The sequence below is a fragment of the Malaclemys terrapin genome, chromosome 2 (assembly GCF_027887155.1).
Source record: "Malaclemys terrapin pileata isolate rMalTer1 chromosome 2, rMalTer1.hap1, whole genome shotgun sequence".
NCBI classification, from domain to species: domain Eukaryota; kingdom Metazoa; phylum Chordata; order Testudines; family Emydidae; genus Malaclemys; species Malaclemys terrapin.
In genome coordinates, this window is record NC_071506.1 from 136,669,343 (window position 1) to 136,678,083 (window position 8,741).

Consider the following 8,741-nt stretch of genomic DNA (forward strand, 5'->3'; position numbering starts at 1 on the left):
AAATGAAAGTAAGCTATACGGTGTGGTGAATGTCAATGTTTTGTGTTTTACTATTGACTTCAATGGGAGAAGAATTAGGTAAACATCAAGCACGCCAATGATCCTTGTATGTAGGGTAACCAGCTGCCCTGCTTTTATGGGGACAGTCCCAGTATTTGGGCTTTTTCTTATAAGGCACCTATTAACCCCCCCATCCCAATTTTTCACACTTGCTATCTGATCACCTTACTTATGTGGCCCCTAATACCTTTGTAGCTGACAGCCTCACAATCTTTAAGCTTTCACTTCTGAAAACCCCACCCTCTGTATATAGAAAAATCTATTTAATAGGCCACCCATACAGGGAAACCCTTTGACTGAAACGACGGTTCCAAAGTATCCAGCAGTGGGTCTGATGGACTTCTGAGTATTTGTATTCACAAACAATCCAGGGCTTTCCTGGTCAGACAAGCATAGTGGTATTTGGACCTTTCTGAGTTAGCAGCCAATGAAAAAAAGCATATCACCATAAAGATCAGTTAGATGAATTCAAAGAGATTTGGACCCCTATTCTAGATACATTTGATAAAAAACATTGAGATTGCTTAAAGAATGCAAGGCCTCCGTTCCACCTAACCCCTCCCTCTCTGCTCTTCTCCTTCCCTCCTCTTCCTAGTCATGTACATCTTCTATTTTATTACTGTAACTCCCACCTTACGTGTGTCACGGCAAAGTAGTATTGCAAGCTTTGACCACTCGAAAAACAACATCATTCCATTAAAGTATGAAGCATGCTATATTTGGGAACATATACAACCTTTTTACCTTCTACGTTTACCTTTTTATAATTTCCATTGACTTTTTTTCATGAAAGTCAATAAAATTAATCAAAAAAAGAAAAAAAAACAAAGAAAAGCATTACACCTTGGGACTTGCTGTAACAAGTTGGCAGTTTCTAAGGGTATGTCTACATGGTGCTTTAGTGTGCCGCTCACTAATTGGCCTTTGTAGATCCCGCTGGAGCCTACTAACAGTTCCCTAGTGCATATAATCTAGTACTGTTTGAAATGGGACTACACTAAGGTGCACTTAGAGTGACCAGATAGCAAGTGTGAAAAATCGGGACGGGGTGTGTATGTGTGTGGGGGTAATAGGTGCCTATAAAAGAAAAAGCCCCCCAAATCAGGACTGTCCCTATAAAATTGGGACATCTGGTCACCCTACGTGCACTAGGGACCCTTTAATGGAAGCCAGCAGGGTTCATATGGGCCAGTTAGTGAGAGATCTGCTAGTGTGAACTAAAATGTACACCGCTCTGGTGCAGACAGGCCCTAAGCCTACATAGCAATATAGGGTTCTTCTGCCGAGCCTCTCTAAACTCAGGTGCTGGAATCCCGCAGGAAGATGCAGGCTAATTATTGCTGAGCCACAGATGTAAGCACATCTTGCTAATTCCAACTTGGATAGAAGAGGGATTGGATCCCGTTTCTTAGTTCCAGAAGGAACTAGGGTCTGAGACAGCTAGGTCTGCAGGGAAAATCTTAAGAACAGCTGATTTGGGGGGGGAGGAAAGCTTAAGCTGAGATTTATATTTGTTTGTTATTTAAGATGAGAATAAAGCCAGGAAGGGGGTATTTTGAATTTCATACTGTGTGTCTATATTATGTTCAGAGTAAGTCTTGCCCAAACTCATCTAAAGCCTTAAATCAAGCCTGAGTTGAGGTTAGACGCCAAAGGACATTCAGAACTTAGCCATATTCCATGTTAATGTTGGTTGAAATTTACTCTCAGCATATTTGATGGCGTAATTTTTATTCAGGGTGACATTTTCCATTGCACTTTAGTAAATAGCTGAGTTTAGAATACAGCTATCTCACGCAATTGCAACTTCTCCCCATACCATCATTTCCAGGAAAAACTCCTCCACATCTATCATGCGGTCCTTCGTGTTAGCAACTTGAATGAATAATACTCCCAAACTTCCTTTCAACTACAGGCAAAGTGATTTGAAAATTATCACTCTGATCATGTGAAGTCTCTTCTGATTCTCAATGTGCTGTCAAGATTTTAAAGCTGGCAATGAAAGAAAGGCCATTCCCGTGGGAGAGGAGAGCTTACACCATGGAGAAGATTCTCATGCCAGCAAGATGAAGAAAAAGTCAGAAATTCTCTCTGTTGCTTCTCCAGGCTGTGAAAAAGCGGCTTTGACTGATTACAAAAGGTGCCCTCAAAATATGTCATCTTGGGTAGGATGGAAAGGGAAGGATTTAAAGAGACAGCACCCTTTCAGCTTTAACCCTAAAGTTAGTTTTGTAACAATGAAGGTCTTCTCCAAAACCTGTTGGAAGCAATAGACTCTGACTTAATTTTCTGAATATGACTGCCTAGCGGTTGGTGCCTAAATCCACATCAGCCACTATACATAGTGTTGGTAAAGGGATGTTTGGGGCCCAATAAGGCACAGGATGTTAAAACCCTTTTTCACTGTTACAACATTAAACAAGGGTTTTCTTAACATCTTATTTTACGTTAGGCCTGAGACACAACAGGGGCCCATGGAGCTTGGTTTTCAAAGGAGCCCAACGCCTGCAGCTCTCTTTGAAGCCTGTGCCCGAGATGGGTTTAGGTGCTTTGTTTTAGGCACTCGGGTTTGGAAATCAGAGAGCCCTGCACCAGCCAAGCCCTGCTGTGGGAATGCATGAGGGAGTGTCATGGACAGAGCTCTTCAGGGGAGCCTCCACCCAATCACAGTCCATGCATAGGCTGGGAAGCAGGGTGGCTATGAAAGTGGATTAAGTAATATTCCATGGTCGTTTGACCCTGAGATGTGCAGAGGCTGCAGTGCAGATGCTATTCCTGCCCTGCACATTGGCATCCAGGCTGGGGGCAATTTAGCCTGTAATATACAGGTTTTGATTATTACTGTACTATCCGAGCATCTTAGATGCAGAAGAAACTAGGAAGTCAGGGACAGAGAGGTCCAGTAGAGAAAACCTTAATGTATGGATTTCACCTCTCCAGCCTCCATGCACTTCACCCGCATTGAATCCCCATTGCTCAGAAATACCGACGGAGGAGATCTGAAAAGAGATTGAGAGTCAGGGAGATGGAAAGCTGCATCCAAAGGCAGGAGCTGCAGAGAAGGTCCTTGGCCCAACATGAAGAGGACAAGAGAAGAGGGTTTTGCCTAGTACTGCTAGTACATAAAGCAGTGACTTTAAAACAGAATCCATTTGTTCCCTGCCTATGCGCGGTCAGCCACCATTTTGAGAGGGTGAAGATTTTAGGGGCCCTGGAGAAAGTAAAGAAAAAATAGCATCAATTAATAAGGCCAGAAAGTTACACCTACCAGAGTCCCCATCCCCTTCCTCAGTGGGTTCTCTTTTTCTGGGTTCAGCTGGCTCTCACAACGGTCCTGTTTCTCTGTCATCCCTGCATCCCCCTCTTCCATAAACTCCTCTCCGTGGTATGCAGTTGTGGGGGGCCCACTCTGGACATCATGGGGTGTCCATTGTTGCTGGGATTCCCACTCAATATGGCATTGAGCTCCATTTAACAGCAGCAGCCAGGACCGGCTCCAGGCATCAGCGAAGGAAGCAGGTGCCTGGGGCGGCCAGTAGGAGGGGGCGGCACTCAGTCCGTCGTTGGGGCGGCACGTCTGGGTCTGCGGCAGCCGTAACCCAATCGCTCCTCTTCAGTCTTCAGTGGAATTCGGTGGCTGGTCCTTCACTCTCTGTCTTTGTCTTCATCGGCAGCTCAATCAGGTCTTTCTTTTTCTTTTCTTCACCTCTGGGGTGGCAAAAAAGCTAGGAGCTGCCGCTAGGGCCGGCTCCTGAGTGTGTGGACAAAACCAGAGTTTTTGTTGCCCTCCTTTGCCCTTTGGTAAGATTGCCACAACTCCTTCACCTGTGCCTGGCATTGGTATTTGTCCCTGTCATACCTCACTTTCTGCACCTCACTTTCAACTTGTGTGTGAACATCTTTATTCCTTCAGGGATTCCACAGCTAAGCCTGCACTGCCCTTTTCCCTACAGGCCTAGGAAATTCAGCACTTCTCTCCTGGACCAGGCATTAGCACAAGATTGAGCTGGAGTTTTACCTGGAGTCATACCTGTGTGCTCACAAAGATGCGCTAGAAGGAAAAGAGGCATTTCCAAAACATACTGGGGATTTATGGGGATAGGCAGCAGAGTTCAAAAATTTGTTTAAAGCAGTCACTGCTGTGTGGACTGTTCTTGCTAGAAGACTGCTTGCAGCAGTACAGGTATATCACTGTCCACAAAGGCATCGTGCCTGTAGCAACAGAGGGCTTGCATCGCTCAGGGAATTGGTTTATCTTCACCATCAAAAATGCAGGGTTCCTGTGTGATCAGCAGGACTCAAAACTGAACATGGCTGGCAGAAGGCAAGCTTTGCCAGTAAATCTTGGCAGCATAGACCAGGGCTAACTGACGCACCCAAGGTCACAGAGGAAGCCCGTGGCAAAAACAGGGACTTAACCCCAGTTCTCTTGAGTCCCCGAAACCACTGGACCATGCTTCCTCTGCTAATAAAAAATGAGCTAGGCTGTGGGTGGCTTTAGAAATATATTCACGGCTCTATCGGTTTGGGGTGGCAAGGGGAGAGGGGAGTTTCCTCCATCAGCCAGTTCTGACTTTGAATATTTTAACCTGACGCTCGGCAGAGCTTCCCTGATGGCTTTATAAAGTGCAAAGACAACAGCTGCTGTGTCGCACTCTCCACGGTGCACTATAACTGAAGACTTTCTCCCTGACAGCGAACAGCAGCAGCAGCGTTATATTACTGTGTGCAGCCAACATCACAGATATAAAGAATCTTTGAAACCCTATTACAGATAAATAAATTGGCTTTGACATTCCCCGTTCCTTTTATATTTCAAAAGACAAGCTGCATGTTGGGGAGCATTATGAATTTTCCCAGAGATGCTCAAGCCAATTTAATAGGAATAATCTGTTTATTATAATAAATATAGTCCCATCCCATCAATTCTAGAGTAGTTGCGAGGCATGCTTGCTCCCATGGGTACTATAAGTGCTGAGCTGCAGTGACGGCTTCACACACCCGCTTGTTGACTAATAAATTATGTATCATATCTCAGCGAGAAACTGGGTTCCCAGAGGAGTCTTGGGAGATAACATATAGGAAAAGAGTTCATGTTTTAAATGCATGAAACAAAATGTTACAGAAAGAGAGCATGATAAACTGGAACAAGTGATAGAGAGAACTGTGTTCATAACAAAAGGGCCAAAGAAAGATTTTGGTACTCCAGTCCCATGGGTTGTAGTCTTTTGATGGGGTTGAACACCTGGAAGTTCAGGGGTGAAATCTTGGCCCACCTGGAATCCATGGCAAAACTCCCATTGACTTCAATAGGTTTCACGCCAGATGTTTACTCGGGCTAGAAATGAGGTCCAGTTCTTAAGCTTGGATGTGGATCCAACTTCCCCAATGTCTGGGGTTGTTCTGGATCATGGATTTGGTTTGGTCTATTGGAGAGACATGGGCTATCTGTAAAGTTTGGAGGATGGTCCAAATTTTCCCTAAGTTTAGGGGGGCAGGAAAGGAGTTTCAAATATGGGGGTTGGGATCTGGCCTGAATTCAAGTTCAAATTGCAGCTAAACCAATGTTTCTCAAACTGGGGTCACCGCTTGTGTAGGGAAAGCCCCTGATGGGCCCCCCAGTTTGTTTACCTGCCCCTTCCGCAGATCCGGCCAATCGCAGCTCCCACTGGCCGCGGTTCGCCGCTGCAGGCCAATGGGAGCTGCTGGAAGCGGAGGCCAGTACGTCCCTCAGCCGGTGCCGCTTCCAGCAGCTCCCATTGGCCTGCAGCAGCGAACCGCGGCCAGTGGGAGCCGCGATCAGCCGGACCTGCGGACGAGGCAGGTAAACAAACCAGCCTGGCCTGCCAGGGGCTTTCCCTACACAAGCGGCGACCCCAGTTTGAGAAACACTGAGCTAAACCTTTTGAGCCGGATTCTCATTTACACTAAGGTTCTTTTACATTGCTGTGCCAATGTAAATGTAATTTACATCCACATTAAGAGTGGAGCAGGCTACAGGATCGTTAGTGTGAATGAGAATGAAGCATTCCTCTGAGACTCAGCAAGAGAGAGAGCATTGAAATCTGCCTCAAGGTGATTTAACAAAGTTGGGAGATTAAAAACAGCCCATTTTGAACATGGGGAAACTGAGAGCCAGTGAGATTAAGGATCTTGCCCAATATCATTGAGCGGGAAAAAAAATGCCACTATCAGATGCCCAGCCTACCCTTTCTGCCCCATTCTAGGCCTGACTATGGCTTTGGGTTGCACCTCAATTCTCTTTTGTGTCATTTATTTGAAAAGTGGCTAGTTCTCATGGATGTTAAAACCACTTATCTATACTTGAAAAAGATAGGGATCCTAAACAATAACTGTATGTCATGAAGCATTCCATTACCTTTCAGAACAGGAGAGCAAGATCCACAATGCTAGTAAAAATAAAAAGCCAAACATTCAGGATTTTCAAACCCTTTCAGTTTTGAGATAGATGTAATAACTTCTCTAAGGTTGGACATCCCCCTGAGTAATGCTTGGGTATTTTCTTTTCTATTCTCTGTCACACACTCAATTTTGTTCTTGAAAGAATTTTCTCTATGATTGGGGCTCAAAGGCCAGATTCAGATCTCAGTTACAATGGGATAAACCCACAGCAATTGAAGTTGCTCCAAATTTACACCCTTGTCTTGAAGATCTGAATTGACTGACAAATACTAGCATGTTTGAATTCATGATTACTTCCTTAATTCTGCTATCAAATGGGTCTTAGAGCACACGTTCTTCTAGCCACATTGCATGCAAAGGAAATTAAGGGTTCACTACATTGCTATGCACTGCATTTTGATTGCCTCTTTCCATTGGAGAGGGATTATTTTACAAGCCTGTCTTTCCTCTGAAAGCATGGGGAAAACATGTGAGTGCTAAGGTCAGGGGCATTAGTTTAATAAAATGAAAAAAAAGGGGGGGGGGGGAGAAAAAGTCTTTACACTTCTATACCATCTGGTTACAAAGGACAGCAATTAAAAAGTGCAGAATGCAGCATCATATGATAGGGACTTACCTTCTGTTCCTTGCCAATATTTTACAGAAATATACAGACTAACACAGCGCACTCCCTCTTTGCAAAGATGAAAATGTGCAATAAGCTCATATTTAATAATTGAAAAGACTGCAAGCAATTCCCATATGTGGTTTGGCATTTGGAATGAGATTGTATTAAGTCACCTCTACTTTGTTAATGGTTGGTCTCTTCTCAAGAACAATGAGTGAGGTGTCTCACTGCCTGACGTCCTTCAGGGTACATGTCAGTATTTACCATCATCCTGTCCGTTCGCTAGCTTGACAAAACAGTAGCAAGATGTCGCAAGTGGCGTTCCTACCAGGTGCTGGCATAAATGACTGTATCATCAAGAAAAATGACTGCATTGACCATATGCTCACAGAACAGCAAGCCAGTTCGGTGTGTGTGGCTAGATCTGGGTGAATGATAAGCAGCATTTGTGATACGTTAGTGGAACTCCCAAAGAAATGGGAAATCTGGTATGAACAGAAGAGTCTATTACTATTCATTGCACAAACTGGAGCTCAAATATAGCCCCAAACAGCTTTTTCATGATGCATGTTACAGTGTCAAGTGGGTGAAAAACTAATACAAGAATCACCAGGATTTGCTATACTGTTTTGCAAGCATAGTGTGTTAGGACTGTTATTTTCAAGGGGACAGATTCTGATTCTCATTACCCCAGTGTAAATTCAAAATAATAGAATCTTGACTCTAGCCCCTAATGACCAACACCCTCTAGGGATGCCTCAATCTGCCATCTGTGTTTTCCCACTATTTATTCCAATCATCTGATCTGAAAAACACCATTTTCGTCTCACCTTCAAGACACGGGGCCACATCCTCAGCTGGTGTAAATCAGCGTAGCTCCACTGATGTCGATGATCATAAACATCTTCCCTACAAACAAAATATTTGATTAAGTGCTGGAATGAATTCATGTGAAAACAAAGAAATTAGGAGCAACAGACTGCAGTACCAGAGTGGGAGTTTTCAACAGGCAAGCCTCATACAGGTCTGATTAGAAACCCATTGAAGTCCATAAAAAGAATCATATGGACGTCAATGAGCTTTGGATCAGGCCGATAGAATCTGAACTCACAAGTTAGTGAGAGATACTGAGTGCTCCTGGGAGATACTGAGCACACACAGCTCCAATTAACATCCCACAGTGTGTTCACTATTATTATTTCTTTATATTACATAGTGCTTAGAAAACCCAGCTGAGATCAGAGCGTCATCGTGCTAGGAGCTGTACAAACTCATAGTAAGATGGCCCATCCCCCAAAGAGCTTGGCTACAGAATCAACTTCCAAAGGTGATCAGGTAAATCTAGTGTGCCATCTTTAGGGAATGCTGCCAAACCTCTTTGGAAAACAAACAAGCAAACAACCAATCAAAAACCTTTCCATGATAGCAAGAATGACAATCAAAACAAACTACCTCTTCCTACCTAACCCAAAAGCAGAGAAACAACCAATCAAAAACAACAAACAAACAATGCTACCCCAAGCAGAATTTTCACCCAGAAAGGTCAGAAGGAACAGAGGTTCCATAAAACCCAATAGGGACTTTGCTAGTGCTATGGATTTTATGTGGAAGGTGCTCCGATACCACAATGATGGACCCCTATATAATAGCT